Source organism: Petaurus breviceps, unplaced genomic scaffold (genome assembly GCF_028583685.1).
Source record: "Petaurus breviceps papuanus isolate PSGF00001 unplaced genomic scaffold, PetGlider_PUasm1.0 90897, whole genome shotgun sequence".
NCBI lineage: Eukaryota > Metazoa > Chordata > Mammalia > Diprotodontia > Petauridae > Petaurus > Petaurus breviceps.
Window position 1 is genome coordinate 3,129,275 of NW_027187374.1, and position 26,897 is coordinate 3,156,171.

Here is a 26,897-nt window from a genome sequence, read left to right on the forward strand (position 1 = left end):
AACTGATGAAACTTTTCTCAGTATGAAAATAATTAAAGAAAATAGAAATGTATATGTATATACATATATATGTCTATATTGGAGGGGACATAGGCATATGAATACATATGCAAATGTGCATATATATGTTTACAGGTATACATAGAAAGAGGTCACAGGACCAATTTAATAGGAAGGGATGATACTTAAAAGGTGAAATTAAGAGGTGAGGGAGGGGGGCGGCCAGGTAGCACAGTGAGTAAGAGCACTGGCTCCAGTGTTGAGAAGACCTGGAGATCGAATCCCGGGCTCAGACACTTAGCACCCACCCAGAAACACCTGGCCAGGTGGCTCAGCGAGTAAGAGCACCGGCTCCAGTGTTGGGACGACCTGGAGATCAAATCCCGGGCTCAGACACTCAGCACCACACCCAGAAATAACTGGCCGTGTAACCTTGAGCAAGTTACTTAACCCCGATTGCTTAAAAAGAAAAAAAAGAGGTGAGGGAGGAATATAATGAGAGGAGATGGGGAGAGACACAATGGGGTAAACTATCTCATATAGAGGAGGCAATGAAAAATGGTTACAACAGAGGGGAAGAATAGGAAGGCAAAAGGGAATGGATCAACCTTATTCTTATTGAATTTGGCTCAGGAAGGGAATGAAATACATACTAAATACAGTATCTCACCTTACAGGAGAGTAGGGTCGAAGGGGATGAGAGGGGTGATGATGGAATGGAGGGCAGGCTGGGGGGTAGGAAAGTTGGAAGCACCAACTTTTGAAAAGGGATGGGATCAAAGTAGAGAATAGAACAAGTGGGAGGTGGGATAGGAGGGAAGGAAATATAGTAAGTCTTTTACAATATATCTACTATGTTAATGTTTTGCATTAGCTACACATGTGCAACCTATACAGAACTGTTTATCTTCCCAGTAAGGTTGGGTGACAAGGGAGGAAGGGAATGAATCTGGAATTCAAAGTTTTAAAATCTAATGTTTAATAGTATATGTGTGTGTGTGTGTGTGTGTGTGTGTGTGTGTACTATTATTAATACTATTTATTTTATTTTTTTATTTTTTCATTTTTAAAGTATTTTATTTTTTAATTCAATTTTTAATTTATTAATTTGTTTGTTTCCTTTTAGTTTACAGGATTCAATTCCACAATTCCTTGAATTTCACATTTTTTCCCCCTCCTCTCCCCCCCCCCCGATGGCGTCTTATAATCAAGTATAGGATCTGTAAATACTTTCAACAATGCAGGGATATAAGTCAATCCCAAAAGATGCATGATGGAGAGAAATGTGTGCATCCAGAGAAAGAACTAGAAAGAACTAAATTTATATCCAGGTGGAAGCAAAATACCTGATCTTTTTCGTTCTCTTATTTGATTTTATTAATACTATTTTACATGTAATTGGGAAATAAGATATTTAGGCACTGGGGCATATAGATCCACCATGCCCTACTGGAAAAGTCCAAGAGGGTATGGGAGAATATATGGGAGAGAGCAGATTGGAGGAAGGAATACCCTGTGGGACTGCTATTTTGGGGTGGTGGGTAGGGGAAAAATGGGGAGAATATCTGTAACTCAACATCTTGAGAAAATGAATGATGTAAATCAGAAGTTAATAAAGCATTTGAAAAATAAAAAAAAATGAAAAACATAAAGCATAAAAATGCCCCCCTGAAAATGTCTTTATATAGACTGTGAAAACATTTTTTTATACAAGGGGAGTTGAAACAAGATGGCAAAGCATTCCTTCATTTGACTTCAAAGTAGGATTTCTTTTTGCTGTTCTTCTTGATTGAGTTTTAGCCAATGAAGTGCCTTTGATTGAGTCTTGCCTTTGAATCAAGAGGCTTTGATTGGAAACAGTATGTATTATATTGTTTGGAGGGAGAGGACAGAATAGAGAGAGGAGCAGAGCTGAGAAAGAAAAGAGAGCATGAGGAGGCTAGGGGAACTTGCTTATGGGGAGGCCTAACAGCAAGAATGTTCAAGATGTTGGTGCTCTGTTGATCTGTGTTAATTTCTCAGACAGAAGTCCTGTCTGTTTGTCTGTGTTAATTCCTCAGACAGAAACCCTGTCTATCTGTGTTGATTCCTTAGACAGAAGTCCTGTCTGTTGGTGTTTATGAGTGAATTGAACTTAAGAGCGGAGATTCACCCACAGGAAGGAGGCTTATCTTTGTCCCCTTTTAACAGCTGTTAAAGTGAACTGAGAGGGTGGTTCTGATAATGTGCATAAATATTGTTATAGCCCTGTTAAGCTTTGTTTTCCTAGAAACAAAACCTTCAGGCAGGAGCCCCTGGAGCCTGCTGTTGAACAAGAGCTTGGAGTAGAGGCCCTGTGAGCTGAGACATGGTGTAGGGCCAGAGAACTGCCTACATGTGAATCCAGGCAAGAGCCAGAGTGGTCAGTCCACAGAGGAAGCGTCATGGGGTTTGGAAATCATCCTTGAGTCAAGATGAGAGAGGATTTTTGTTGGACATTGTCTACTGATTGAGGAGATTGTGACTTTCTGTGACCTAGAAGTGCATGGTGTTTATATTTTCCTTTTTTTAAGCAGTTGGGGTTAAGTAACTTGCTCAAGGTTACACAGCCAGTTATTTCTGGGTGGGTGCTAAGTATCTGAGCCTGGATTCGATCCCAGGTCATCCCAACTGTGGGGCTGGTGCTCTTACTTGCTGTGCTACCTGGCTGCCCCTGTGTTTATATTTTCTGCTACCCCTTAAGGATGTGTTGTGCTAGGGAAGATCCTAGCCTGGGACTCCCTGATTGTGTAAACAAGTATTTTGGGGAGTGTTACTGAATGCAATGATGTATCTATGCACCATATGATATACTGAATGTTATCACACAAACACACACATATAGATAGATAGATAGATATAGATGTTCTGTTTTGCTGAAGGATATTGCTATGAAAGTTACACTTTATTGAATAATGTTTAGTTTATTACTGAATAAGTAGAGAGTTCATTATACTATGTGATTAGACCCTTAAAATTATTCACAGCAGCAGTCCTTAGGTGTGCTGCCATGTTCCTTAAGTGTGCTGCCATGTTTCACTTATAATCAGGCAACTAAAATTTTTTTGCTGTTCTACATATGTCCTTTAAAGACTTCAAAAGTGCTGGGTTGGCTAGGTGGCACAGTGAATAGAGCACTGGCTCTGGAGTCAGGAGAATATGAGTTCAAATCTGGCCTCAGACATTAAACAAAAAACTAGCCATGTGACCTTGGGCAAGTCACTTAGCCCCAATTGCCCTGCCTTCCCAAAAGTAAAAAAAAAAAAAAAAGACTTCAAAAGTACTACATATATTGATTTGGGATTAAAAATAAATTTTAACAAGTTGATTAAATCCACAAATAATGGGGATTAACTGTATCTCATATATTCTTTAGATATCTTAAGTAGAATCATTCTTTCAATCTGTTCCTACTGAACTTTGTCAGTAATATAAAAAAATGCTGATGGGTTATGTGGATTTATATAATCTGCCGCAACTTTATTGGTTACTATTGAATATTATTATTTCTATGATTATATCAAACAGTAGTTGTGAAAATAGACATTCTTACTTTATCCCTGATATTACTGGAGAGTTTACAAATTTTCTCAATATATATACAGCCTTTTGGTTTTAGATATGTAACACCTAGTATGTCAAAGAAAGATTAATGTATTCCAATGTTTTCTAATATTTCTAAAAGACTGTTTTTATCCATTGACATAATTTTTGTCATTCTTATCATTTACATTTTCAATTACATGTATGGTTTAACTAATATTGTACCAGCTCTACATTCCGGGTATAAAGGTATACTGGTCATAATGAATCATATTTGTTATATGTCACAGTAACATCTTTGCTAATATTTTATTCATTTACAGTATTTATTTGCAACTTTTTCTGTTTTGACTCTCCATGGTTTAGGTATAAAGACAATATTTGTGTCATTAAAATAATTTGCTAGGACACCTTACTATGTTTTCACTGTTTGCTTAATATTGGGATTAATTATGTTTTGAATATTTGATAGAATTAACTTGTAATCTATCTTGTAAGTAGCTTATCTGTCACATCTATGGAAACTGGAAGTATTTATGACAAAACAAGAGATATAGAACTTTATGAAATACAAAATGGACATTTTTATTCCAATTATTTAAAAAGGTTTTGCCTTTTTAATGTCACCAAGATTATAAGGAAAGCAAAAAGCTGGCAACCACTTTTTTCAGCAAGTGTTTCTGATAAAGGCCTCATTTCTCAAATATATAGAGAACTGAGTCAAGTTTATAAGAATACAAGTTATTCCCCAATTGATAAATAGTCAAAGGATATGAACAGGCAGTTTTCAGATGAAGAAATTGAAGCTATCTATAGGCATATGAAAAAATGTTCTAAATTACTATTGATTAGAGAAATGCAAATCAAAATAACTAGTGCCACATCACACCTATTAGATTGCTGACATGAAGAACAGGAAAATGATAAATGTTGGAGAAGATGTGGAAAATTTGGAATATTGATGCATTGTTGGTGGAGTTGTGAACTGAGCCAACCATTCGGGAGAACAATTTGGAACTATTCTCAAACCACAACCAAAATGTGCATCTTTGATTCAGCAATACTACTACAAGGTCTGTATCTCAACAAGATCACAAAAAACAGAAAAGGATCCACATGTACAAAAATGTTTATAGCAGCTCTTTTTGTGGTGTCAAAGAATTAGAAATTGAGGGGATGCCATAAATTGGGAAATGACTCAACAAGTTGTGGTATATGAATATAATGGAATTCTATCATGTTATAAGAAATGATGAGCAGGCAAATTTCAGAAAAACTTACATGAACTGATGTTGAGTGAAGTGAGCAGAACTAGGAGAACATTCTTCACAGTAATAGCAACATTGTGAAATGATCAACTATAATAGACTTAGCTTCTTACAGGAATACAGTGATCTAAGACAATTCCAAAAGATGTGTGATGGAAAATGCTATCCACATCCAGATAAATAATTTTGGACTCTCAATTCAGACAACAGTTCATGTAAGGTTTTCCAGGTTTTTCTGAAGCCCACTTTAGAATACAGACTTAGAAATGGTATTGCTGGGGTTCTATCTTTTTATCAGTTCAGGCACAAGTGAGGTTACATTGATGATGAGGTTACATACATTCAATTACATTCAAGTAACTAAGTTGAAGTAAATAAGTTACTCCCCATCTTTCCCACATTTGTATAGATATCTATTCTTCCCATCCTGATAATGGGAGATAAGTACTTCCATTACCCCTTTTCTTCTCTAGTATATAATTTCTTCCCCCTTTCTTTTTAAAGATCATGTAAACTTAAATAAAAAGTTCTACTGTATTTTTCCTAATTTATTATGCAATCTACATTATTCTATTGTCTATTTTCTAATTCGTGAGCTATACTGTTTCTTGCTCCTTTTTTCTCTCTGTGCCATTCACAAGGATCAAATTTCCAACGAACCAAATTTAAACTCAATATTTTGTGCCATTTCTATATTACTGGATTTGCTAGTTTTAATCCATATTCTTTCTTTGATTCTGTGAGTCAGTTTTAGAACTAATGTTTCATAAAGGAAGCAATGTTGAATGGAAACAGTTGCGTAGTTTTTGTCACTCTCTACTGAGGTAGGGTAAAGTCTTGACAAATATAATACTTGATAGAGGTGGTCTTATAAAAAGCAGATTTCTCTGAGACAAAACTGATGGGGTGATGGGACCTGAACCCCTAAAAAGTAAAGGCCAAATCTTTGAAAGCAGCCCAGTCCCTAAATTTTCCCACACATTTCAGCAGCCCAAATCATTGATGTCTTGCCTGAGGCATCTGGTCCATCCCAGCCCATCCAGGTAATCAGCAGTTCTTTCACTGTAGCTTTTGACTCACCCTGACCCACACTTAACTCCTTTCACTGTTGTACCTGGTCCAGCCCAAGTTTGTTTGTCATTCCTTAATACTATCTGGATCTTTTTCTGTACATAAGTACAGATACATAATCCCATTCCAGATCTTTTCACTGTTCTTTTTCTGTACATAAGTATCAATCACACTCCCATCAAATTGCAGATTCATTAGGAATCTCACCAGCCTTATTGGTGTTACAATAAACCTTGCTACTTTGACTGAAAGGAGGCTTGAGTGCTTTAATTCTTTCCAGGTTGACCCACCTGTGCCTGAACATTTCAAGGCTCCAAGCAATACCAAACCATATCAAAACCACAGAAACCAGACACAATTGCTTTATTTCCACTATTCTCCCTCTCTTTTATGAAATTCTTTTGTAGTCAATACTTTTGCTAAAAGATTAAATATATATTCCCCTTCTTTGTTCATATATAGACTCAGTGTGGCTCTTATGTATCTCCCCTCTTTTCATTCATGGATTTGATCCTTCCCATTTTCACTGTGTTAATTTTCCCATAAAATATATTGATAAAAGGCAAAGTCCACATAGCAGAATGAGAGATAACATTTTTGCCAAGTTCTTCCAACATACCACCTCCAGAACAAACTAAAAAACCTGCCACACCAAATTCTGATTGGAAAAGTAAAAAAAAAAAATTCATTGAATCATTTTTATAGGCTTGGGAAACTCAGGAATATAGACAGAGAGATAAGTCTGGGGAAACTGGGGTGAGGGCTGGCCAGCAGCACCAAACATAATAGGCAGAAGCAACTGTTTGTTGTGGTGTTTCTGCTGGTAGCAGTAGGAAGCAGCCCATCTCCCAAGGATGGTAAGGGTAAGAGATAAATTATTTTCTGACCAATTATTAAATTAGGATTGAGTTTTTTTCATTTCCATTTCCTCATTCAGGGGCCAATCCTTGTAGGTCAGTCAGTCTCTAAATGACAGAGCTCATAATGAGCTGAACATCTTCTACCTTGGCCTGGACTCCACCCCAAAAGGGAAGTTTACTTTTATTTTTCAATTTTTTTATTGAATTCAATTTATTGGAACATATTGAATTAAAATTCTTGCTCACCACATAAAAGAGCTGCCTTAAATATATTTTTACATGTATACAACATAAAACATAAATATGTTTTTACATGTTTTCCCATTTTTATGATCTCTTTGGGATACAGCCCTAGAGTGATATTGCTGGGTTAAAACTGACAATTTAAATGAAGTGAATCAATATCTACAGGAGTAATTATCCTGAAATAGGGAAGAGAAATAAAATACTTAAATAACTCTCTTTTAGAAAAAGAAATTAAATAATGCATAATGGAGGAGACTCTAGGAAAGACCCAACCTTTAGGGGTACAAGTTAGGCCTGAGTGAAGTAGGAACACCTTCAGGCAGACTCTGTGGAATCAACATAAAATAAGCCCTCAGGGCAGTTGGATTGGGAGGCAGCCTCAGCTTCAGGAAATTTCACCTTACAGACAGTTTGGAAGGGCTGAGTAGAAGGATATTGGAAGACCTTCCACTATCAAGGGATGCCAACCAGAATTGTGCTGACCTGATGTGGGGTCCCAGGCTGTGACTATGGTGGAAAAGTAAGCACACAACTGGTGAGTGTGGTAGGAAAGGAGCAGGAACCCTGCTGGCTATAGGCACTAGCAGGAGAGCAGTTTCCCAGGTTTCAGTCCCCAGGCAGAGAAAAGAGCTTTAGTTTGCAGTCACCAGAGGGACCAGTGGAAAGAAGAACATGACTGGGGGGCTGGCTTATGGGCAGAGAGGAGTACCCAAGTTTGGACCCTGGAAAGAACTCAGAATATAACAGTAAGAAGGACATGAGTTTGGAACATTATTCCCCATAACCAAGACTAGAACTTGATTATAATAATAGTTATTAAAAACAAAATAAAATAAAAAATTAAAAAGTCTCCAAAGAGTTCTTAGATGAACTTAAAAAGTGTTAAAAGTCCAATAAGAGAGGTCAAGGAAAATTTAGAGTAAAAGAGCAACCCAGGTAAGTTATAAAAAGAATGTCAATCAGCTAGAAATAGAGAATCAAAGACTTGATAAAAAAATAATTCCTTGAAAACTAGAATTGGGCAAGGGGAAGCTAATGATGTCATAAGACATCAAGAAATAATAAAAGAAAATCAAAAGAATGAAAAAATAGAAGAGAATGTGAAATATCAGAAAAAAACAACTGATTTGGAGAACGGATCAAGGAAAGAAAATATAAGAATAGTTGGACTACCTAAAAGATACAAAAAGAAATACTGATATAACATTATCAAGGAAAATTACCATGAAGTTCAAAAACAAGAAGGCAAAGCAAAAATTAAAAGAAATCCACTGACCACTACCTGAAAGATATCCCAGGAAGAAAACTCACAGGAGTATCATAGCCAAGTTTCACAGCTCCCAAGTTAAGGGGAAAATATTACAAACAACAAGGAAAAAGTAACAATTTAAATACTACAGAACTACAATCAGGATTATACAAAACCTAGCATCTTCTATGTTAAAGGACCTTAGGTCTTGGAATATTATGTCCTGTAGAGCAAAATAGTTGGGGTTACAAAGGTAACTTACTCAACAAAATTAAACATCCTGAACTTTAAAAATGAACATTTAAGAAATTGACAAACTTTCAGGTATCTCTGACAAAACAAGCAGAATGTAATGGAAAATTTGACATTTGATCTAGGAGAAAATATAAGGTAAATATTAAAGACTAATTATAAGGAACTCAATAAGGTCAAATTGTTCATTTCTTATATGTGGAAACATTATCAGTACACTTGTGACTTAAATAGAAAGAAAACATAGACAACGAGGAAACAAAGTATCCCTTTTTTGCAGATAATGTGATGGTTTTCTTAAATAACTCTAGAAAATCAGCTAAAAATGAAAAAATTAACCACTTCAGCAAAGTTGCAAGATATATATATACCCACACAAATCATAAGCATTTCTAAATATTATCAACAAAACCTATCAGGAAGAGATAGAAAAAGAGATTCTCTTTAAAGTAACCACTAAAGGCACAGAATACTTGGGAGTCCACCTGAAAGATACACACAGGAATTAAAAGAATATAATTACATAACATTCTTCACACTGATAAAGAAAGACCTATGTATTTGAAAATTAATCAATTGCTTTTGTGGAGAGTGCTCTTTACACAAATAAAAACAGATCTAAATAACTGGGAAACTATTCACTGTTAATGAGAAGTCCATGCCAATATAATAAAAATAGCAAAACTATCTAAATTAGTTTATTTAGGCAGTGCAATACAAATCAAACTAGCAAAGAATTACTATATAGAGTTAGAAAAAATAATAAAATTTACCAAGAAGAACAAAAGTTTAAAAATATGAAGGGAATAAATAAAAAAAAAAGAATGGGAAGGAAGAGTGCCTAGTACTACCAGATCTCAAACTACATGACAAAGTTATAATCATAAAACCAATCTGGTACTGGATAAGAAATAGATTGGTTGATTCATAGAATACACTAGGTACACACCATACAGAAACAAATGAGCACAGCAACCCAGTGTTTGATAAACTCAAAGATCAAAGTTATTATTGCATGAACTCACCATCTGGCAAAAAGTTCTGGGAAAACTGGAAAACAGTCTAGCAAAAACTGGGCATAGACAAACATTTTATACTGTAAACCAGGATAAACTGAAAATAGATATGTGATTTAGACATAAGGGGTCATATCATAAGCAAATTATTGGACTAGAGAAGAAATTACTTGTCAGCTCTATTCCTCATGCAAGAGTTTACAATCAAACAAGAGATAAAAAGATTTACAGGAAGTAAAATGGATAATTTTAATTACTTGAAATTAGAAAGATTTTGAAAAAATAAATTAATGCAGTCAAAATTAGAAGGAAAGCAGAAAACTGAGGGAAAACTTTACAGTAAGTTTCTCTGGTGAAGTCTTCATTCCTCAGATATTTAGGGAATTGAATAAAATTTATAAAAAAAATAAGACATGTTTCCCAATTGCTAAATTGTTGAAAGATGAATAGACAAATTTCAGAAGGAACTGAAGCTATTAATAATAGTTTCATGAAAAATGCTCCAAATCATTAATAATTAGAGAAATGGAAATTAAAATTATTTAGCTATTCTCCTGCATAGCTGTCAGATTGGCTAACATGACAGAAAAAGAAAATGACAAATGCAGGAGGGGATTGGAAAAATAGGGAGACTAATGCATTATTGGTAGAGTTGTGAACTGGTCCAACCATTTTTGAGAGTAATTTGGAGCTATGTCCAAAGGGCTATAAAACTGCATATCCTTCAATCCAGTAATTCCACTATTAGGTCTGTATTCCAAAGAGATCAAAGACAAACAGAAAGAGCCTATATGTACAAAAATGTTTATAATAACTCTTTTTGTGTTGGCAAAGGATTGGAAATTGAGGTGCTGCCAATCAATAGGGAAATGGCTGAACAAGTTATTATATGATTATAATGTAATACTACTGTGCTGTAAGAAATGGTGAAGAGAATGGTTTCAGTAAAAGCTTGGGAGACATGTAAACTGATACAAAGTGAAGTGAGCAAAACTAGAACATTGTACACAGTGATAGAAATGCTGCAATTATAATCAACTGTGATTAACTTAGCTACATGATTCCAAAATGATCCACAACTATTACAAAGAAATAATGAAAATGTTACCAACATTCAGAGAGAGAAATGATGAACTCAGTGAACATTGAAGCACATTTTAAAATTTTCTTTTGAATCTTGATTAATATGGAAATATATTTTGGATGACTTCATATGTATATGGGTATCATATTGCTTGACTTCTCAATGAATGAATGGGTGAGGCAAGGAGGAAGAAGAGAAATTCTAACTAAAAAGAAAAATAATGAATATTTTTAAAAATCAGAATATTAGCAGACAGTAGAAAAAGAAAATGTATTTCATTATTTAATACTTACTCATTTACTTAGCTTCTTGTGTTTTTGCTGCTTGGGGTATTTACAGGATGGACATTCAACATATTTTCGTTTAGTTTAGTTTTGTATTTGCATAAATGCCTTAAATGTTTCTCTTTTCATTGAGGAATGTCTTTTAAAACTGATAATTGGGCTCATGATTATTGAATACTATATTATTCTGGGGAGTAGTGTAAGCTTCTTTACTTTGGGGAAGTTCCTATTCCCTTTTTCCTGATTTTATTTGTTATTGCAATTGATAAATTTAACTTCTACATACCCTTGAATTGTACATGTATGTCTGCTTTGTTTTCTGATGGTAATGCATATATTTAATCAACCAGTGCTTTGCTTTCTGTTTTCAAAAATTCAAGACAATTATATTGTTTCTTGCATTATGGTATTTAGATTTATGATCTGTCATGTTCTCAAAGACCTGTTATACTTAACTGATCTGTTTATCTTGCTTGCAAGGCCATTAGTTTTGACTTTTAGAGAGTTCATGTGTCATTTTAATGTTGCCTTTTGTTTGTCTTACAAAAGATTTCCTTCCATATCTTTATGTTCCAATTTTTTTATTGTTATTTTAGAACTTCTTCTTCTTTGAAGAGACTGCCTATCATATTGCTTACATTCTGCACTTGTTCATTTGTTTTTAATTCCTCTTTTGAATGACAGAATTAATCAATCAACAAATACTTAATAAATGCTTAACAAATACTTAATAAGTACTGTACTAAGCTATGGCATACAAAGAAAAAGGTAAAAATAATCTCTGCCCTTAAGAAGCTTGCAGTATAATGGAGGAGATAACATGTATAAAGATAGGTGTATATATAAGTTACATACAAAATAGATGAAGTATAACCTTTATGAAGAAATCCTTAATTTTTGTGTGGCATAGACTCTTGTCAGTCTGGTGAAGCCTATGGATCCCTTCCAGAATAAGGTTTTTAAATGCTTAAAAATACAAGATTACAAAGGAAACTAAGTTGAAATATATCAAAAGATTTTTACAATAATTCATAGATAACTGCTAAGGAATCCTTGCCATAGAAGGAAAGACACCAATAAAGGTTTCCTATACTTGACATAAATCTTGAAGGCAGTCAGAAATTTTAAAATGCAGAAGTGAGGTGAGAGACCATTTTAGACACGGGAACAACCAGTTGCAAGGTATGAAGATGCAGGGAGGGAGCAGTGCCTCAGGGCAAGTCATTTAATCTTTCTTAGTCTTAGTTTCTCAAGCTATTATATATACAAACACACACACATATATACATTCAAATTCCCATACACACATATGCACATACATACACACACTATATTTATATAAACATACACATAATACATATACACATATACCTACACTCATATATGAATAGCACCTACCACACAAGATTGTGAGAATCAATTGAAATAATATATGTAAGGGACTTTGCAGCACTGAAGACTTATAAAATATTTGCTGTTATTATTGATTAGAGAAGTTATACAGCAATAGAACTTGTGGTTTGTTATCTTGGTTTGAATAATAATAATAGCTAAAACATATATAATGCTACTATGTGCTAGGAATTGTACTAAGTACTTTATATCTGGCATCTTATTTGACCCTCACAATAACCCTGAGAGGGATTTTCTTCTACAGATATAAACTCTGAGGCAGAATTTAAGTGCCCAGGGCCACATACCTAGTGAATGTTTGAGGTCAGATTTGAATTTAGATCTTCTTGAACTCAGGTCCAGTGCTCTATGCACTGTGCCACCTAGAATCATGACACATTTTGGCTTGGAATCCTCGGGCAAACCACTAACCCACTCTTGAACCTCAGTTACTCATCTGCACAGTGAAGGGGTTTGATTAAATGACTTTTTTTTGCCTTTTTTGGAGGGCAATTGGGGTTAAGTAACTTGCTCAAGGTTACACAGGTAGTTTGTGTGTGTGTGTGTGTGTGTGTGTGTGTGTGTGTGTGTGTGTGTGCGTTAAGTGTCTGAGGCCAGAACCAAACTTGGTTCCTCCTGACTCTGGGGCCAGCACTTTACTCACTGTGCCACCTAGCTGCCCCCAGATAAGATGACTTGTAATGTTCTTTATATATCTCAATCTATGATACCAAGACATAAGGTCACTGGATGACTTAAAAATAACCAAGGAATTGACTTTTTTGGGGGTGTATTTTGACTACAGCTTAGTATAGGATACTCTAGTGCCCTTTATTGACCCCATCATTTTTATCTTGTCCACACTGTGTGAACATCTAAAATTCTTTATGTGAAAACTCTGAAGTGCCAAATCACACCTATCAGATTGGCTAATATGATAGAAAAGGAAAATGACAAATGTTGGAGGGGATGTAGGAAAATTGGGACACTGACACATTATTATTAGAGTTGTGAACTGATCCAACTTATGGAGAGCAATTTGGAATTATGCCTAAAGGGCTATAAAATTGTGCATAACCTTTGATCCAGCAATATCACTACTAGGTCTGTATCCAAAATAGACACAAAAAGGGAGGAAATCTATTTGTATGAAAATATTTATAGCCACTCTTTTTGTGGTGGCAAACAAGAAGTTGAGGGGAGGCCAATTAATTGGAGAATCACTGATTGGGTTGTGGTATATGATTGTAATCAAATATTGTGGTGCTAGAAGAAATAATAAACAGTATGATTTCAGAAAAATCTGGGAAGACTTACATGGATTGAATACAGAGTGAAGTGAGAAGAAGCAGGAGAACATTGTACACACTAATGGCAATATTGTATGATGAACAACTGTGAAGAACTTAGGTATTTTCAGCAATACAATGATCCAAGAAAATCCTAAAGAACTTATGATAAAAAATGCTATCCACCCCCAGAGAGAGACCTGGTAGAATCTGAATATAGATGGAAGCACACTATTTTCACCTTCTTTCTTTTTTTTATTTGAATTTTCTTCCATGAAATGACTAATATGTAAATGTTTTACATTATTACACACACACACATATATAGCTTTTAAAACTTTTTTTATTTTATATAATCCCTTCATATTTAATTAATCCTGTGGCCTCTGTCTATGTATACATGTACACACACACTCACACAAACACACACACATATACACACTTATACCCTCCTATACATATGTATGCATATATGTATGTATGTGTGTATACACACACATACATATATACATATATACTCTTCAACTATCCCCATACGGAGAAAAGTCTCATGAGTTACAATGATCATTTTTCCTTGTAGGAATGTAAATAGTTCAACTTTAATAAGTTCCTTGTGATTTCTTTTTTCTGTTTACCTTCTCATGCCTTCTTATATTTGAAATATTTTTTTCATATATATTTGATTATATTTCTTATATTCTCACCTTCTTATATTTGAAAGTCAAATTTTCTGTTCAGCTCTGGTCTTTTCATCAAGAATGCTTGAAAGTCCCCTATTTCATTGAATATCTATATTTTCCTCTAATTTTTTTCCTGGGTAGGTGATTTTTAGTTTTAATCCTAGCTCCTTTGAGCTCTAGAATATCATATTCCAAGTCCTTCAATCTCTTAATGTAGAAGCTGCCAGATCTTGTGTTATCCTGATTGTATTTCTAAAATACTCAATTTTTTCTTCCTCTCTTCTTGTAATATTTTTCCTTGACCTGGGAACTCTGGGATTATTCCTAGGAGTTTTCTTTTTGTGATCTTTTTCAAGAAATGATTGGTGAATTGTTTCAAAAAATTTTGGTTTTTGCCCTCTGGTTCTAGAATATCAGGGAATTTTCCTTGAGAATTTTTTGAAAGATCATGTCTAGGCTCTTTTTGGATCATGGCTTTCAGACAGTCCAAGAATTTTTAAATGATCTCTCCTGGGTCTATTTTCCAGGCCAATTGTTTTTTCCAATGAGGTAGTTCACATTGCCTTCTATTTTTTCATTTGTTTGGATATGTTTATATAATCTTGATTTCTCATAAAGTAATTAGCTTCCATTTGCTCCAATCTAATTTTGTAGGAATTATTTTCTTCAGTGAGTTTTTGAAATTCCTTTTCTATCTGGGCAATTGGACTTTTCAAGGCATTCTTCTCCTTACTGGCTTTTTGGGTGTCTTTTGCCATTTGAGTTAGTCTATTTTTACAGTGTTATTTTCTTCAGTATTTTTGGGGTCTCCTTTAGCAGGCTATTGACTCACTTTTTTTCTTACATTGTTCTCATTTCTCTTCCCAATTTTCCCTCTATTTCTCTTACTTGATTTTCAAAATCCTTCTTAAGTTCCTCCATGTCCTGTGACCAATTCATATTTTTCTTGGGGCCTTTTGATGCAGGAGTTTTGACTTTATTGTCTTCTTCTGGTTCTACATTTTGATTCTTTTGGTCCCCCTAAAAAGATTCTATGGTCTATTTGCTTATCTTGCCAGCCAATTATTTGACTTTTGAGCTCTTTGCCATAGTAGAAATATGCTTACAGATTGGAGAGTGCTGTGTCCCAAATTTCTGGACTTTTGTGCAGTTTTTGCAAGAGTTTTTTCTAGGCACCTGCTTCAGATCTGTGAGGAGGACTTTTTCTCCAACAGCCTCAACAAGTTCTGCCACACGAGCACTCATCACCTCAGGACTACCACCCAAGAATGTTACCCAGATCCAATTAGGGCAAAGCAAGACAATCCTGTCTCAGCACCAGTGGAGAGATTGCTGCAAATGTCCTCTGGACATTCACTTGGTCCCCCTATGATCTGTAGGCCAGGAGCTGGAAGAAGCAGCAGTTGCAACTGCCATCACCTCCACTGCCCTGGGGGCAGGGGCTGGATTGTGCTCTTTTCTCACCCAGGATCAATAGGGTTTCCCCCTGACCTTTTACTTTCTCTTTGGTGTTTATGGATTGAGAAGTCTTGAAACCACCACAGGTGCCAGTGATTCAGTCTCTTGAAGTCTGTTCTTACCTGTCTGTGCTAGTCACCCTGGGTCTGGGCCATCATGGCTCATGTGGGGCAGCACTCTGCTCCAAGCTTGGTACAATAGACCCTTCCTGTCAGCCTGCCAGGCTGCCTTGCATGGGAGATTTGTTTCTCTCTGTCACTTTGTGGGTTGTGTAGTTCTAAAATTTGTTTAAAGTCATTTTTTACAGGTATTGGAGGTGGTTGGAGTGGGAGTTCAAGCAAGTTCCTGTTTTTACTCCACCATCTTGAATCTGTCCCCCAAAAAACTTTAAAAAAATAATGTTAAAATTATTTTTACATATTAGAGAAAAGATGAAATATTTTCCCATTTAGTAGTATTTTATTTTTTCCAATTTCATGTAAAGATAGTTTCAATATTCACTTTTCTAAGATTTTGAGTTCCAAAATTTTCTTTCCCTCCCTTCCTCTTCCTTCTCCAAGACAGCAAGAATCTGATATAGGTTATGTATGTACAATTATATTAAGCGTATTTTTACATTAGTCATGTTAGGAAAAAAAATCAGAACAAAAGGGGAAAACCAAGAGAAAGGAAAAACAAAACCCAAAAATGTGAAAATAATATGCTTTGATCTGCATTCAGACCTTAGTTCTTCTTATGGATGTAGAAAGCATCTCCCACCGTGAGTCTTTTGTAGTAAGTTATATCTTTGCATTGCTGAGAAGAGTTAAGTCTATCAAAGTTATTCTTCACACAATGCTGTTATTACTGTATACAGTGTTCTCCTGGTTCTGCCCACTTCATTCAACATCAGTTCATGGAAGTCTTTCCAAGGTTTTCTGAAATCTGTCTGCTCATCATTCCTTATAGTACAATAGTATTCAATTATACTCATATACTACAACTTGTTCAGCCATTCCCCAATTGATGGGCATCCCCTCAACTTCCAATTTTTTTGCCACCACAAAAAAAACACTATAAATATTTTTGTACATGTAGGTACTTTCCCCTTTTTTATGATCTCTTTGGGATATAGACCTATTAGTGGTATTGCTGGATCAAAGGGTATTAACAGTTTTATAGCCCCTAGGCATAAACTCAAGTTGCTCTCCAGAATGGTTGGATCAGTTCACAAGTAAAATAAAATATTAAAAAATTTAAAAACCAAGTGGATCCATATTCCTTGTATGACAAAATACAAAATCTTTAACCTGGCATTTGAAACCTTCTACAGAATGGCACCTCCCCTACTTTTGCAATCTTATTTCATATCATCCCCCATAACACTCTCAAACTGTACTAGAACCTATTCCTTCTTATGACATTCCAACTCCTGGCTTCATGTTTTTGCTTAGACATAGACTCTTCAAGCCTAAAATATAGTTTCTCCTCATATCTGCTTCATAAATTCCTACTTTCCTTAAAAAACACAGTTTAGATATTATATCTCATATGAGGCCATTCCTGATTTCCCATACTAATAGTTGTAAATAATCTCTATTTCTTGAAACTGATTCATAATAATGGTATTCTAGCAGCTGCATAGCCAACCAGTTAGTCAACAAAAATTTATTAATCTCCAACCAGGTGCCTTTCACTATGGTAAGCATTGGGCATATGAAGGGCAAAAGACAGACCCTGTAATCAAGGAAACAACATGAAAACATACATACAAACAAGATATATAAAGGATAAACTGGAGATAACCCCAGGGGGGAGGGACTAACATTAATGAAAGAAAGAAAAAGACTTCTTGAAGATAGTGGGATTATCTTAGACTTAAAGGAAACTAGTGGAGTCAAGAAGTAGAGAGGAGGAGGGAGAGAATTCCTAGCATTGGACGCATCCAGTGAAAATATCCTGCTGTGAGTAGCAAGTAGGTCAGCATTACTAGATTGTAGAATGTGTGTGTGTGGGGGGAGAGGGAGTATGTGTGAATAAAGTATAAGAAGACTACAAAGGTATGGAGGGGGTAGGTTATGAAGAACATCAAGTGCCAAGCAGAAGATCTTATATTAGATTCTGAAGAAAATGAGCAATCATTGTTTGAATGTGGGTGGTTGGGGGTGGTGATGTGGATAGACCTGCCTTTTAGGAATATCAATTTGACAACTGAGTGGGGAACACACTGGAATAGGCTATTGCAATAGTCCAGGATTGAGGTAATGACTGAGGTAATTGAGGTAAGCTTGCATTATGGTTGTGGTAGTGTCAGAGGAGAAAGTGAGGGCATAAAGGAGAGACATTACAATGGTAAAACCAATGGGACTTGGGGAACAGATTGTATATGGGGAGAGAGAGAGAGAGAGAGAGAGAGACAGACAGACAGACAGACAGACAGACAGACAGACAGAGAGACAGAGAAGTCTAGAATGAAATCTAGGCTGTGAGTACAGGAAAATGATTTTACTATTAACAGTAATAATGAAGTTAGGAAGAGGAATTGTGTAGTAGGTCATGATTAAGTTCTTGACATGTTGAGTTGCAAATGTCTACAGAATATATTATTCAAGATGTCTAATAGGTAGTGCATATTATAAGAGAGCTTAGCACTAGATAAGTAGACCTGATAACTACTAGGATAAAGATGATAATTGAATCCATGTGGGCAAATGAAATTATCAAGTGAAATAGAATATAGAGGGAAAGAGCAGAAGGCCCAGGATAGAGCTCAGAGAAATATTCACCATTATTGGGCATGAAAGATCCAACAAAAGAGATCAAGTAGATTAGGTAGGTGGAGAATTAGGATACAGTAGTATTGTGGAAACCTAGACAAAAGAAAGTACCAAGGAGAAGTATCAAAGTCTGCAGAGAACAAGATTGTTGAAGATGAAGAAAGAGTCTTTAGATTTGATAATTAAGATATAATTGATAACTTTGGAAAGAGCAGTTAAAGTGCATACTTTATGTTTGAGTCAGCAAATATTTATCATTTATTTAGGACTTGCTAGGTTCCAGAAACTGTGTAAAGCATTTGTGATATAAAGTAAAGTAAAAAAATATAAAGGTACCTGCTGTCATAGTAATCACATTGAAATAGGGAAGATAATATGTAAATATATGTATATACAAGATTATATAGTCAGGTAATAAAAATGTTAAAATGTTTGGATAGGTGTAATGGCAAGCAACATAGTATCTTGCTGCCTGTTTCAGCTATTCAAGTGCCTTTGAACATTGCCTTTGATTGTGTCAAGTCTTTGTTGGAAACAGTATACATTGTGCTGCCCTCAATAGACCTAACAGAGTTTGGAGACCTTTCCTGTCCTTAATAGGCCTAACGTCCCCAAATGGAGCCTCAGAAGATTACCAAAAGAGTGGAACAGAAATTGTGGAACAAGAAGGAATAGATCAGAGACCAAAAAGAACTGGGACCAAGAAGAACGGAGAGGGAGAATATTTGTGATGTTGGCACTCTGTCTGTCTGTTCTGTCTGTGTTGCTATTACTTTGTCAGAACAAAATATTCTATCTGTTGAAAGAGGACTTTACTGCTGTTTACAAAAGTCCTGGGACTTTATGCTGATACAGAAGCCCTGAAAAAGGACTTTACTGTTGTTTACAGAAACCTTGAAAGAAGACTTTACTGATGATAAAAAAGTCCTGAAAGAAGACTTTATTGCTGTTTACAGAAGTACTTAAAGAGGACTTTACTGCTACTTATAGAAGTCCTGGGACTTTGCTGTTAATTTGTATTTGATTTCTCAGACAGAAACTTTGTCTGTTGGTTTGTGATGCTTTGTCAGAGAGAAAGTGAATTGAGATTATAGTGTTCAGCAATGTGTGTAAATATTGTTGTAGCACCGTTAAGTTTAATATGTATGAATCTTGCTTTACTTCTGTTAAGCTTTGTCTTCCTAGATACAGAAACTCTGAAGAGCTTGGAGTGGAGTAGTAAGCTAAGATATAGAACTGGTGCAGAGAGCTACCTACCTGTGAATCCATGCAAGAGTTGGGCAAATCCAGGCAAGAGTTGAGAGCAGTCAGCCCATGGAAAAGGAGTCCTGGGGTTTGGAAGTCAGCCTCAAGTTAAGGTGAAAGAAGGCTTTACTTGGGTATTCTTCATGGACTGATGAGACTGTGATTTATTGTGACCTAGGGGTGGATAGTGTTTGTACTTTCTGCTACCACTTAAGGATGATTGGAAGCCAGCCTTGAGTCAAGATGAAAGAATACTTTAGCTCCCATTGATTGATGAGATTGTGACTTACTGAATGATATATTTTGTTTAAGATTGTGACTACCTTAGTAATAAGTTATTACATTATATTCTTGTGAATGTTGTGCTTTAGTTTCATTAATGCTTTTTTTAGTTTATTGCTGAGTAGAGAGCTCACTATACTATGCTATTAGATAAAGTCACAGAACTAGTCCTGGGGAGAGCTGCTAGTGATTGGCTTTACAATAGGATAGGACATTGGACTGAACATAATAAGATGAAATTTAATAGGAATTAATGTTAGCATGGCACTGATGTAAAAAGAAAAGAATACATCTTCAGCAACAAGAATGGAGAAAAGCATTTAGAGGCTTTAACGGATACAAATTCAACATGATTCAATTTTAGGATATGTTAAGAGAAAGACAATGTCTAAAACTTTGCCTTGGAGGTACAAAGGAAATAAATGAGAGAGATAGTTTTATCTAAAGTTAATATTTCATACAACATTTGATTATTTTTTACTATAAGTTTCATTATACTGACTGATGTTGTATAACTCGTCATTATGCAACTTACTTATATGCATTCTTCCTTTCCCTTCCCCCTTCTCCCATTGTGTTGAACTTCCTTATCCTCTCCTTTCTCATTTTTAGTTCACCCCCCCCAAAAAAAAACCAGAATCACACCCAGATATTCTATCTAATTAGACATTACCCCTAAAGAAAAAATTCTGACAGGCTAAATGTACTGTTACCCTCTCCCCCCCATATAAGAACATGCACACATGTTGCAATAAAATGGGATAGTAATATGACTTATCTCCCATAGTTCTTGTGAGGATTACATGAGAAAAAATTGTAAAATGATTAGTACAGTGCCAGGCACAGAATAAGTGCTATAGAAATGATAGCTATAATTATTTTTTATTAAGTGTAATTACTGGTTTTCAATGGGATTGGTACATAATGGTTTCAAATGGGATTGGTATATAATACTAAATTGATAATTGAGTGATTTTACATATGAGGATCCAGAAATGTGTTCAAATGAATTCATATGATCTGACTAGCAAAAAGTTTTGTATTGTCTTTATAAAATCCATAACATTATTTATATTATGGTTAGACTTGTTAAATTAAATTGTTAGAATTGTTCTTCTAATTTTTCTGCATCGTGAATTTTGGCAAACTATTGTATAAGAAATGCAATTAATTTGAAAAATGATAAATAGAAGGGGACACAATTATATCTTTAGAAAAGTAACTTCTCTTTTAATATGGTTGGTATTCAATTATGAGTTGGATTGGGAAAGAAAATGGTCACAGTGGCAGAGAAAAGGCAATAACTCGCTTGATCTCTCCCCCAAACACTTCTGAATACTTTTAAATAATGCTATAACACAATTCCTGGGGTGATAGAACCCACAACGGGACAGGGTGAAATAATTTTCTAGCCAAAGAAAACTTAGAAGAACAGCATGAAAGATCTGTCTCACTGAGGTGAGAGTATAGCATAGTTCAGCACAAGATTTACCAGCATAGACCAAGCCCCAATAAACAAGGAGTAGAACTTGGGAATGACTAAATCAGTAGCAGCAGTAGCTGCTTCTGGGGCTCTCAGTCCACAGAGGGTAAGAGAATCAAACAGCTAATCAGGAGGAGACTATGGGGGTCTCTTTATAGGCATCAGGGACAGGATTCTGTGGCTTTGCCAATAATCATATCTGGGTCATAGTACTGGGTAACAGTCCCAGGGCAAGGAGGAGCACTAGGAAACCAGAGTTTGCAGGATGCAGTGGAGCACACAGTTCTCCTAACAGTTCTGGGGCAGAAAAGAGTGCTTGTGGTCACTCACAGACCAGAACACAATCCAGGAGAGTAGTAAACACTTCTTTTTAGATCATACCACCTCAGAGGAATTAAAAATGTATAAGTCCCTAGAAGTATCTCTGAAAAGAGCTGCACGAAAACTCTGAACCTTGGGACAGTGCATCCTCTCCCAGGGAAGCAGAGTCCTACTTAGGAAAAAGTTAAAAGTTAAGAAATAGACTGGAAAAAGAGCAAATAACAGAAAAATTTCTGACCACAGGAGGTCACTATTGTGATGAGGAAGATCAAGACACATACCCACAAGAAGATAAAGTCAAAGTTCCTACATACAAAGTCTCCAAGAAAAATATAAATTTGTCTCAGTCCATGGAAAGGCTCAAAAAGGATTTTTTTTTTAAAGCACTTGGGGTTAAGTAATTTGCTCAAGGTTACACAGCCAGTTATTTCTGGGTGTGGTGCTGAGTATCTGAGCCCGGATTTGATCCAGGTCATCCCGACACTGGAGCCAGTGCTCTTACTCGCTGAGCCACCTGGCCACCCTTAAGCAATTGGGGTTAAGTAACTTGCTCCAGGTTACACAGCCAGGTGTTTCTGGGTGGGTGCTAAGTGTCTGAGCCTGGGATTCAATCTCCAGGTCTACTCAACACTGGAGTCGGTGCTCTTACTTGCTGTGCTACCTGGCCACCCCTCAAAAAGGATTTTGAAAATCAAGTAAGAGATGTAGAGAAAAAAAGTTAGGAAGAAAAATGTGAGTGATACAAGAAAATCATGCAAAAAGTCAACAGCTTGGTAAAGGAGACACAAAAATTACTGAAGAAAAAAACACCTTAAAAAACAGACTAGGCCAAATGGTAACAGAAGTGCAAGAAACCAATGAAGAGAAGGATGCATTGAAAAGAAGAATTGATCAAATAGAAAAAGAGGCACAAAAATTAACAGAACAAATAAAAACCTGTTTAAAAAGTAGAACCAGTCAAATGAAAAAGGAGGTACAAAAGCTCACTGAAGAAAATAATTCATTAGAAATTAGAATGGAGCTAATGGAAGTTAATGACTTTATAAGAAATCAATAAATAATCAAACAAAAGCAAAAGAAAGAAAATAGAAGATAATATGAACTATCTTATTGGAAAAATAACCAACCTGGAAAATAGATCCAGGGGAGATAATTTAAAGATTATTGGACTACCTGAAATCATGATCAAAAACAGGGCCTAGGGGCAGCCAGGCAGCACAGTGAGTAAGAGCACCGTGGCTCCAGTGTCAGGATGACCTGGGGATCAAATCCGGGCACAGATACTTAGCACCATACCCAGAAATAACTGGCTGTGTAACCTTGAGCAAGTTACTTAACCCCGATTGCTTTAAAAAAATTTTTTAAAAAAGGGCCTATATATCATCTTTCAAGAAATTATTAATGAAATATGTCCTAATATTCTAGAACTAGAGGGTAAAATAGAAATTGAAAGCATGCATCAACTCCTGAAAGAGATCCCCAAAAGAAACTCTCATGAATATTATAACCAAATTCCAGAGGTCAAGGAGAAAATATTGCAAGTAGTCAGAAACAAATAATCCCTGGGCAGCTAGTGGCACAGTGAATAGAGCACCAACCCTGTAGTCAGGAGGACTTGAGTTCAAATATGACCTCAGATACTTAACACTAACTAGTCATGTGACATTGGGCAAGTCACTTAACCCCAATTGCCCTCCCCCCTCCCAAAGAAATAAATAATTCCAGTATCATGGAATCATAGGATAACAGCTTCTACATTAAAGGATCAGAGGGATTGGAATATGATATTCTGGAGGACAAAGAAGCTATGATTACAACCAATAAACATCTACCATGCAAGACTGAGTTTAACCCTTCAGGTGAAAAAATGGCTATTCAACGAAATAAAGGACCTTCAAACAGAATTTACTCATTGTTAGGGTACGTAGAAGGAGTACATATAATATAGACAGGTGGCACAAATGTGAATTGAATATGAAGGGATGATATCTAATATAATAAAATTAAGTGGTAAGAGAAGAATATACTAGGAAAAAAGTAGAATGGGGCAAGTTATCTCACATAAGAGCAGCAAGAAAAAGCTTTTACAGTTGAGGACTAGATGGGGGAGGGGAGATGGAGTGAGTCAACATTACTCTCATCACAATTGACTCAAAGAGGGAATAACACACACTCAATTGGGTACAAAAATCTATCTTAGCTTACAGAAAAGTAGGAGTGGACAAGTATAAAACAAGGGGTTGGTGGATAGGAGAGAGGGCAAATTGGGGAAGGTGATAGAAGCAAAACACTTTTCAGGAGGAACAGGGTGAAAAGAAAGAGAGAACAGAATAAATAGGAGGAGAAATAGGATGGAGGGAAATACAGTTAGGAATAGTAACTGTGAAAAAAACTGAAGCAAGTTTCTCTTATAAAGGACTCATTTCTCAGACATACTGAGATAAATTTACAAAAATAAGAACCATTCCCCAATTAATAAATGATCAAAAGATATGAACAGTTTTCAGATGAAGTTATCAAAGCTATCTATATCCATATAAAACTTTTCTAAATCAATATTGATTTGAAAATGCAAATTAAAAAAAATCTGAGGTTCAACCTCATACCTTTCAGATGAGCTAATAGAACAGAAAAAAATGACAAATGCTGTAAGGAATGTGGGGAAAATGAGAAATGTACTGTTAGTAGAGTTGTGCCCTGATTCAACCATTCTGAAGATCAATTTGGAACTATGCCCAAAGGTCTATAAAACCCTTTGACCTAGCAATAGAAATTCAAGGTCTATATCTTAAAAGACATAAAAAAACAAAAAGGAAAAATGACATATGTGTGCAAAAATATTTGTAGTAGATTTTTTGGTGGCAAAGAATTGGAAATTGAGAGATGTCCATCAATTAGGGAATGGCTGAACAGATTGTGGTATGTCGTTGTAATGGAATATAATTGTTCTATAAGAAATGGTGAGCAGGTTGATCTCAGAAAAAATCTGGAAAGACTTATAGAAGCTGATGTAAATTGACATGTACTATGTAAAAAGTAAAAGTAATATTGTATGATTGTGAATGATTTAGTTATCTTCAGCAACACAGTGACCCAAAGCAACTCTGAAGGACTTGTGAAGAAGAATGCTTTCTCTCCACAGAGGAAGAACTGATGGTGTCTGAATACAGATTGAGGCATACATACTTTTTTTATTTTGGTTATTTTTCATGAGGTTTTTTTTTTGCTGTTTATGTTTTCTTTCACAACATGACTAATATAAAAATATGTTTTGCATGAGCATAGACACAAAACCAATACCAAATTACTTGCCTTCTCAACAAAAAGGATGGGGAGGGAGAAAGGGAGGGAATTTGGAACTCAAAAGTTTTGCTTCATTCTGTTTTGCTTTTTAGAGGGCAATTGGGTTTAAGTGACTTGCCCAAGGTCACATGGCTAGTTTTTGTGTTAAGTGTCTGAGGCTGGATTTGAACTCAGGTCCTCTTGACTCCAGGGCTGGTGCTCTATTCACTGCACCATTTAGCCACCCCAGAACTCAAAGTTTTAAGAATAAATGTTAAAAATTGCTTTAAAATGTAGTTGGGAACAATACTAAACAAAAAATGTGGTCATAAAGTTTGAAAACTGATATTTATTTGGGTATGTTTTACTCTAAAGAGGATAAAATTTGAGGGACTTTCTATTTGGGCAGGGTTATAGCATCTTGTCAGTTGCACTGACAGCATTCTTTCATTGATGTATGGATTATATATCCTTGAAAAGGGGGGATAGGATAAAGAAGTAAAAGTTCGACATTTTAATGAAGTATTTTTAATTTTAATGATGTAATAAGAAGTAAAGAAGTAAATTTTAATGAAGTATTAAGTTGAGAAAGCAACAAGATTAGACTGTGTTTTCTAAGAACTAGGATACATACATATGTGTAGGTATATTATATATAGCATATATTTATATGGATGTATACATGTATATATAGATACATATGGACACATACATACATTCAAATGTATACGTGTTTGTGATGTATGTATATATAATACTAAGGCCTCATGTATGCTTTGTTGATAAGTGCTCAAAATTGAATTATGAATTCTACATGTAAAATTGCATCAATAGCTGTAAAGAAAATTTTAAATCATATGATTTTCCTATTTCGATGTCTCTCTGAAATCTATTAAGAGACAGAAGAGACAAGTCAAGCTTTCATTGATTCTTTTAAGAATTCTTCTTTCAGTCTATTGATGGCATTGTCCACATCCTGTACAGGATTCATGTAAAGATAGAAGGAGAAAGTATGTAAATACTGAAATTCTATGAACTTTCATATGAATTATGGGTTTCTAATTTGATGTTCTTATTATAGCTCTGTTAATAGGATTAGTTCTGTAAGATTTAGATGTGTTTTTTTACCATTTGAACTAGTTACTTCAAAACCAAATAGAGGAGGTTATACTAAATTTTATTGAGTCTTTTTATTGTCAGATTTTAGCAGTATTTCCTTTGGAATCTTTTTGAGTGAGTTGGAACCAGAGAAATTGATATATTAGGAGAAACTTCCTTAAGAAACTGCCTGGATGGGGTGGCTAGATGGCACAGTGAATAGAGCACTGGCCCTGGAATTAGGAGGACCTGAGTTCAATTCCAACCTCAGACACAACATTTACTGTGTTGTGACTTTGGGCAAGTCACTTAACCCCAACTGTCCTGCCTTCTGCCCTCCAAAAAGCAAAAAGAAAAAGAAAAGAAAAGAAACTATCCTGAAAATAAGGTCTTTTCCAGAACTTCCAAAGTAAGATGTTTCCAGGGAAAATATAAATACATGGGACAATTGTAACTCTGTGTGAAATATGCTGACTACATGGGCATTGGAAACAGGTTACCACAACAAGGAGTCAATGGTATTCTGACTTTTTTTGTTTCATGTTATTTGTTTCCCTGCAAGACAGGGTGCCCATATTGCTTTTATTAATTGTTCAGGCATCAGGGTCATTCCTCCTGCAACTTTTCAGTTACCTGAAAGCCTATCATCATCATAATCAGTATCATCATTAGTATCATCATCATCATCATCATCATCATCATCATCATCATCATCATCAT

At 35.4% G+C, this 26,897-nt stretch overlaps 1 protein-coding gene and 1 long non-coding RNA gene across 3 annotated transcripts in view; one reads left to right on the forward strand and one right to left on the reverse strand.

The window, feature by feature from the left end:
- DSCAM (DS cell adhesion molecule) overlaps nt 1-26,897 on the reverse strand; it is an 870,593-nt gene that overhangs the window by 370,672 nt on the left and 473,024 nt on the right. The window lies entirely within an intron of this gene.
- Nucleotides 220-26,897, forward strand: part of LOC138151408 (uncharacterized) — a 46,546-nt gene continuing 19,868 nt past the window's right edge. For both annotated transcript variants that reach the window (XR_011165809.1, XR_011165810.1), the window contains exon 1: nt 220-479. This is a non-coding gene — a long non-coding RNA (uncharacterized lncRNA). The remainder of the gene's footprint in view (nt 480-26,897) is intronic.